This window comes from Pinus tabuliformis, chromosome 6, assembly GCF_031772625.1.
Source record: "Pinus tabuliformis cultivar Carrire ecotype Pingquan chromosome 6, CPIR1, whole genome shotgun sequence".
Classification (NCBI taxonomy): domain Eukaryota; kingdom Viridiplantae; phylum Streptophyta; class Pinopsida; order Pinales; family Pinaceae; genus Pinus; species Pinus tabuliformis.
Genome location: NC_142292.1, coordinates 1,848,008,798 through 1,848,016,350, shown reverse-complemented (window position 1 = coordinate 1,848,016,350; position 7,553 = coordinate 1,848,008,798). Strand labels below are relative to the sequence as shown.

At 36.9% G+C, this 7,553-nt stretch overlaps 1 pseudogene; it reads right to left on the bottom strand.

Annotated features, from left to right (window-relative positions):
* Positions 1–4,908: 4,908 nt before the first annotated feature.
* LOC149266401 (tubulin beta-6 chain-like) lies at positions 4,909–6,243 on the bottom strand (annotated as a pseudogene).
* Positions 6,244–7,553: the final 1,310 nt, after the last annotated feature.

Genomic DNA, 7,553 nt, shown 5'->3' with positions numbered 1-7,553 from the left:
AGGCCCAGGCTCTCAAGACATAAGTTGATGCTGCTCGGCAGAAGGAAGCATTAATTAAAGAATGCATCCATCCTTGGCTTGATGAGGCATTCGTGGTTTCCATCAACATCGAGGGAAATTTAGCACACATGCAGGCAGTATATGAACTCGGACAAGGAACTGAAACTGATACTGATGCCTTGGTGGCTCGCGTACAATGGGTACAGCAGATGGCGGAAGAGTTTTTTGCGAGAGTAAGTAAAGCAAAAAATTTGTTAGATGACCTCTGCACAAAGATTACCACACCAGCCGAGTGACTCGGGACGAGTCACAATGATTGTGTTGGGGGCCTGCTGGGCAGCGCATCCCCTGTGTAACGGTTTTGGGGCTTAAAGTCCATAATTTTGGGTAAAAGTATGGTAAAGGTTCCACGAAGTGCGTGAAACGTGAATTGTAATGATTCAAGTCAAAGGTTTGTCCACCTAAAAATAATGTAATAGAAAGTAAGTCAGCCTGCCCATGGTCCGCGGACCATGGGAATGTATAAATAGAGTAAGGCTCTAAGGTTAGAAGTCAGTTTTTGGTTTTGGATCTGGAATGTTATGGGTTTATGAAGGAAATATTCTCTCTATGTCTGTAAGTCCGAGTCGAGGGTGTTAGTAGATAGATAGAGGCTCTGCAGCTGTGTGCACAGAGGTCTAGTAGAGTCTGCAGTTGTGTGCACGGACCCCTACAGCTGAGTGCGCAGGGCGAATCTGGTTGTACTTAACAGGAGATAAATAAAGATAAGAGTTTCTGAATCATTGTGTGTTTTATCACAGATCTGTCTATTTCTTATGTTATGAATTCATGCCTATTTATGTTTTCGTGCACTAGGTATTACTGTTAAATGTTTTCTTAAATACCTTAAGAACTAGATTTTAGCTACAATAACACCTATAATAATAAGAATCTAGGAAGTGTTTGTCGTGGATCTATGTGAAGGATGGACAACCGCACAGAGTAGCATGAGGGAACATATCGGATCGCGACCCCTCCAGTCCTCATCAGGACATCCCTAGGGTGCGGAAACCTAGTTCCAGCACCCTCCCCTGCTACCTCGGGTGAGACTCCAGTCCCCACTCCACGAACTTTTGCCGAAAGGGTTGGTAGTGTGGGATTTGTTTGGCCATAATACTTCTGAACCTGGGTCAGGCCCCAACATGCCAACATGCCCTTTATGCCATGACATCTTGCCTACAATTGCGCTCACCTATAGTAATCATACACCATAATTATAACACATATTTTCTCTATGATTTGGACAACCTCACTTTAAATCCATACTTAATACCAATTAGTATCCTAAATTACCACAATGACATAAGACTATTCTCATCACATCCCCTAGAGAAGGAAGCTAAGGTATTTGATTATTCAAAAAGGTACCTTGCAAAAAGTAGTGATAATAAACTAAAAACAAGACAAAAAATGATAGAAATGGGTTATTTTTCCAACCTTGCTCGAAACTTATTCCCATGAATTGCCGGAGAAAGAAGTTTGAAGAAAAATAATAAAGGAGATCCAAAGAAAAATTCTTGTAGATTCATAAGTGGAGTTTGACATATAGTGGAAGACAAAAGATAAAAACAAACATTTCGGATATATATAAATACAATTGAAAATGAACTAAAACAAATGGGAGAAGAAGAATAAGAATGATAACAGACCTAGGATGTGTTAGTAAGAACGCATGCTAGTTAGAATTCCTAATGATGAAGATGTCCCTGGGAGTTTACTTTGATGAGATGTAAGGGTGAAATGACTAGCTCCATCATATGGAGCAGTTTAGGAAACATATGAACTTGAATAAATCCCATAGTGAGTGACTTCCATATCCGGAGGATCCATATGGACCAAGACCCTAATTGCCTACACCTAGTGATGCCTGAGCAGAAGTTGTTCCTTTGAGAAGAAGTTGGAGGCCCAAGTCCAACAGTGCTAAAGAGTTTAATGAATAAGGGAGGTTTATTGCAACAAGGTCTATAGACAAACTTGGCAATGTTGCATCACTTAATCCATATGGATTTAGACCGGTAATTGGTATTGATGTTGGGTTCACAATATTCCAATGACCAATAAGTGGCGGGTTGACTGGCCCATGACCCAATCCACCATATTGTGAAATGTGATTTACATCAGCTTTATCCTTCAAATTCGAGCCAACTTTGCCCTAGTTTGCTGTGACTTTCTACTTTTTCCCTTCAAAAGCTAATTTAGAAAAAAGTTGTTGCCCATCTATTGATTTAACAAGGTATTTCAGGGTTTGATTTGTTGCTTCAATTGTTTTGTGAATAATAAAGTAGTATCCTTTCGACTTACCAGTTTTTCTGTCAACCACGAGGGCCTTCCCCAATGTCTCCTTAACGAGAGAAAAAATTAGTCATTCCAGTATGTTGCATGTGTTTAGGAACATTACCCTCATAGACCCTTCTTAACTTACGATCCATTGTAGCTAGTTGAAATGGATTAGCTAGCTGTATGGGTTATATAGGTACCATGGGTGGAAGAAGGTGTTTTTGGCATTGAAAGGGATTAACTGGTTGTATGGGGTGTTGAAGCAGTTGGTTCAACTATGATTTTTGTTTCCCAAAAGCAACCAAATTACAAGAATTCATTCTACCGTCAATCATCTTGATGGGTTCTTCCAACATACTCAAGGCACAATTAACATGGTTATATGTGATAAATCCAATGCACTCAAGGCACAATCCGCATGTTGGAAATATTTTAAAATTGATATTACGAGGCATGAAATCATCAAACAACAATTATTCTTTACCTTTTTGGGATTAGATATCATTGTCATTTCTTCTGCTTGAAGTGAACGAATGAAAGCCATTATTGAACAAAATATTGGACACAAAGGCAATGTTGAGAAGCCAAACTCAAACTGCGCAACAAGCACAATATTATATTAGTCTCCAAAAGCATACAATTTAGTACACATATCGAGCTGAAATTTATATAAAGTCCATGAAATAAGAAAACCTAAAATAGCAACAATACCACTCATGAAAGGAGTTTCTCTTTAACAATTATAAATCGTTGCCTTTTCTCGAGTCACACTTACTACTTTTATGTCCCAAGGTCACATTTTCTTGAGCCAAAGCATGGAGTCATCTCAGGGTCCAAACCACTTAGCAAACCAAAAATAAAAAAATCAAGCAACCAAAAAATGTATTGGATTTTGGATATGCAAAGACAAACTGAAATCTTTTGAAACACATCAAATGCATCCCAACATATATCATCTCTTTGTTAAAAAAATCATGTACTTTTAGGACACTTTCCTCTCATAATAATTCAAAATCATGCTAGAAAACAAGACAAACTCCAAGCCTATCACACCAATAATAAACCTCCTTGGAGTTACCAAATATTGTCGAACACTTTGGTTTTGATTTCAAGTCAATTTTATAAGATACAGTGAAACTAATAAAACATACATCAAAATACATCAAAATTTGAAGTAAAATGGTCAATTTCAAAACTCTAGCATACACCAAAAAATCTCTACGATAAAAGAAAAAGAAGAGATGGAAGTTAAGATTGGCTCAAACAGAATTCACAGTCAAATGTGCTCCAACTAGCAGCAAAGAACAAAAACATATATGCAAAACATCATGATCTCATTATGAATGCATAAGTAATAACAATATTGACATGAAAATAACAAAGCCACAAGATAAAATCACAACCTAACACTAAACATGGACTACAAACTCATTTAGATTTTTCTCCACTTCTTGCAAACACCCTTTTACCTAGCCTGTCTCATACTTGGAGTGCTTATTTCCACATAGATTGAGATAATAGTACCCTATAAAACAAAAGAATCATGAAAAAAAATACTATAAAAAATTTGAACATTTTGGGGATATAAGAAAAGTTTATTGTCAACTTTACTTTATATCTCTTAGATACAAAAAATCTACAATCTACATAAAAACAAATATCTATGTATCTATAAAATTTAACATCTATATACAAAACAACAATCATATAATATATGAGATTTGCTAAGTGAATCTGAAATAATATATATTACGATATCTATAGAGTATGTATTATTATGAAAGTTGATGTCCACAAACAAACATAAATTTAACCATTGAATCACACCAATGATAAAAAACCATAGATTTCACAAATGAATCCATCATATACACATTTTAAAATCCCCCAAACAAAGAATTTGATGTCATAAATTTATCTAATGAATCCAACAATTCTATATCATGAATACAATGCGATATCATGAATTTACTAAATGAATCCAACATATATAGACATGGCTTAAAGAAACAAACTTCTTAAAATAGAAATCAGGAGCCAACTTCCAATAATAATAGATAAAAGCTTTCGAATATACATGGGCATTGACCATATATTGCCTCCACAAAGAGCATATTTTATCTTGGCCCCCTACGTCCCAAACAATGAAGCTCAGATTCTTAAAAATTACAGTCTCTATATTGAATCCTATAGTGGGCATTGTTCTCACGTACTCCCCTAGTTTGAATTTGTAGAGAATTGTTGTCTTTCCTATTTACAAATCCCAGAAAAATAGTATAGTCTTACAAAGTCATTCGACACCATAATTATATAACATATAAGATAGAGGAGTTTCGAAGCATGATTGAATTTCGCATATAATTTTGGCGGGTAGTTACATCTTCTCAATATTTCAATATTTCAATATGATCAACAAAACCAAGGACATAATGTAGGATTTGTATACAAATTTTATGCATTCAATGCCAAAACCTTCGATGAGAACAAAGCAGACCATGAAAGAACAATAAATGAAAATTAAATCCACAAACAAACAACTATTAGGCATTGAAACAACTAGTGGTTGTCGATGGAATTACATAAGCTTTTTCCCTAGCTTTCCTGAGCTAATTCTTCATCATCATAGTATTCATCATCCTCTGCACTAGAATCCTGATATTGCATGTATTCAAACACGAAAAACTCATGTTGCTCTCTTCTTCATTGAATTCCATCTCATCCATGCCTTCACTAGTCTACCAATGCAAGAAGGCCTTCCTCCTAAATATGGTAGTGAACTTCTCACTCACTCTCCTGAACACCTCCTAAATGGATGTTGGGTTCCCAATGAATGTGGATGATATGGAAAGGCCTTTTGGCAGGATATCACATGTAGTGGATTTCACAGTGTTTGGTATCGACTCCATAAAGTAGGAGGAATTCTTGTTCTAAACATTCATCATTTGTTCATCCACCTCTTTGGTGCTCATCTTGCCTCTGAACATGGAATATGCATTTAGGTACCTGTCATGACGTGGATCTGCAACACACATCATGTTCCTGTAATCCCACATCTGTTGTGTCAGTTCTGGAGCAGTGAGGGCTCTCTATTGTTGTGAACAACGTGATGTCAATGGGGAAATACCACCATAAAGAAGTGAAGATGGGGGAAGGGGATCAAATTCATTGCGAGTTTCCTTAGATCTGAGTTAAGCTGACCAGGAAACCTCAAGCATAAAGTGACTCCACTCATTTTTTTAGATATCATATGGTTCAAATCACCAAAGATATGGGTTGTGAGCTTGAGAGTCCTAAACCAAATGTCGTAAAGGGGCTCATTGTCCAGTACCATAGACTTCTCTACATTCTCCACCAACTGATGCATACAGAGCATGGCAGTGTAACGCTCCACCATTGTGTCAAACACCTTGGTGGAAGGGAAAACAGAGAAGGTAAGCATCATTTTATCAGGTTACTCCCCCTTGATCTAGGAGATAAAAAGGGTTCCCATCACAGATCCAGTACCTCCTCCCAAAGAATGACACACTTGAAACCTTTCGATACTATCATTTTTTTTTGCCTCCTTCGTGATGAACTTCAACATGGAATAAATCAGCTCATCCCCTTCGGTATAATGGCCCTGGCCGAGTTATTTCCAGCCTCGGACTCGCAAAAGATGAATTTATTAGGCTTGAAGACCTGGCCATAAGGCCCGGTCCTCACGTTGTCCATGGTCCCAGGCTCAAGATCGATGAGCACAGCACGAGGCACACATCTAACAAAAATTGCCTCATTGTAGTAAACATTAACCCTTTCGAGTTGTAGATCGTAAGTGCCCTGGTATCTCCCAGTGGGATCGATCCCGTGCTCATCATAGACAACTTCCCAAAACTTGGCACTGATCTGGTTGCCACATTGCCCACCATGAATGTGCAGGATCTCATGCATCTTTGCAATTTAAAACTTGCAACACTGAAAGACCAAACCCTAGAATAAAACCTCAACTGAAAAACAAAGGATTCGCAGAAAACCAACACAAAAAGAAGAGACAGAACAGGGCAATGGGCAGTTACATCTACCAGCCAGAAAAGCCAATCTAGAACTATGAGATGGGTGTGCTCTAGGTGAGGCTATAACTGCTATGTCCTAATAGGTAGTATATAGGTATCTTTGGTAAGATATATAGGAGAAACACATCGCATCAAATCGGGGTTATCCGCATTTAAATATATTAGGTTTTTAATATTTTTAAGTATATTTTTCTATTGTTTTTTTAAAAACTGAGTTAAAATTTAGGAAGATTATTGGAGTTGCAAATATACTTGGACATCAATGCTAATTTCTTTTAAAAAAATCAAAAATATAAAAATTTTACACTCTTCCTGCATAAATATATCTAATATATAAAGTACAAGTTTTTGTATGTGTGAATTTTGTGTATAATGCATATTTTTAGTTTAGCATGTCACATGGATTTGGGAATGTTTAATATGTTTTTGGTTGGAGACATAAGCTATCTGGGTATATGTTTGCTTAAGGAAGGTTGATTGTATCTACTACAACAATCTAGCACCCTTATATAATGTAAATTCCTAAGCATTAAGGGGCTATTTTTGTGCACTTAGGAAGCTTACCTATAGTGACCACAATAATTCTTCCACACACTTCTACTTGAATCTTGTCCAACTTGAGCAAGACATCTCTAATGATAAGATTACTGAAGTTTTCCAGTGGAGGCATGAATGGAATTTTGAAGAGTGAGTCTTAACAAAATGGGTAGTAGTAGCATAATGGAATAGTGAGTGGTATGGCAAGTGATAGATGAAGAAAAATTGCAAAAATAGTGTCTACCAAATCTAGGGCAAATAGAGTCAATGATATCACTCTAAAAATGGTTGCTTGGTGAATAGTTGAGGAGTATAGGTTTTGCAGATAACATGCCAAAATAAAACTTGATAAAGTAAAAAATAGTTATGGTAGTGAGTCTTCGAGAGTCCTATTAGTACTACTCTTGAACAAGTTGGAGGACATGTTGCCCTACAATGATATATTAATTACAATAACAACTTCTTTGATAGTGAGGAATTATTATAGATATCGTCAAGGTGGATTGACAATATGGTAGGAAGGGTAGGTTTTGCACTCTCTCCACCCAATTTCAATTCCCCATTGAGACTCTGGCCCATTGTGATAAGGCTAGAAGGGTAGATGCCCCTCAAATAGAGGTGCACTCAAGTGTGCCTTGAGACACCTTAGCC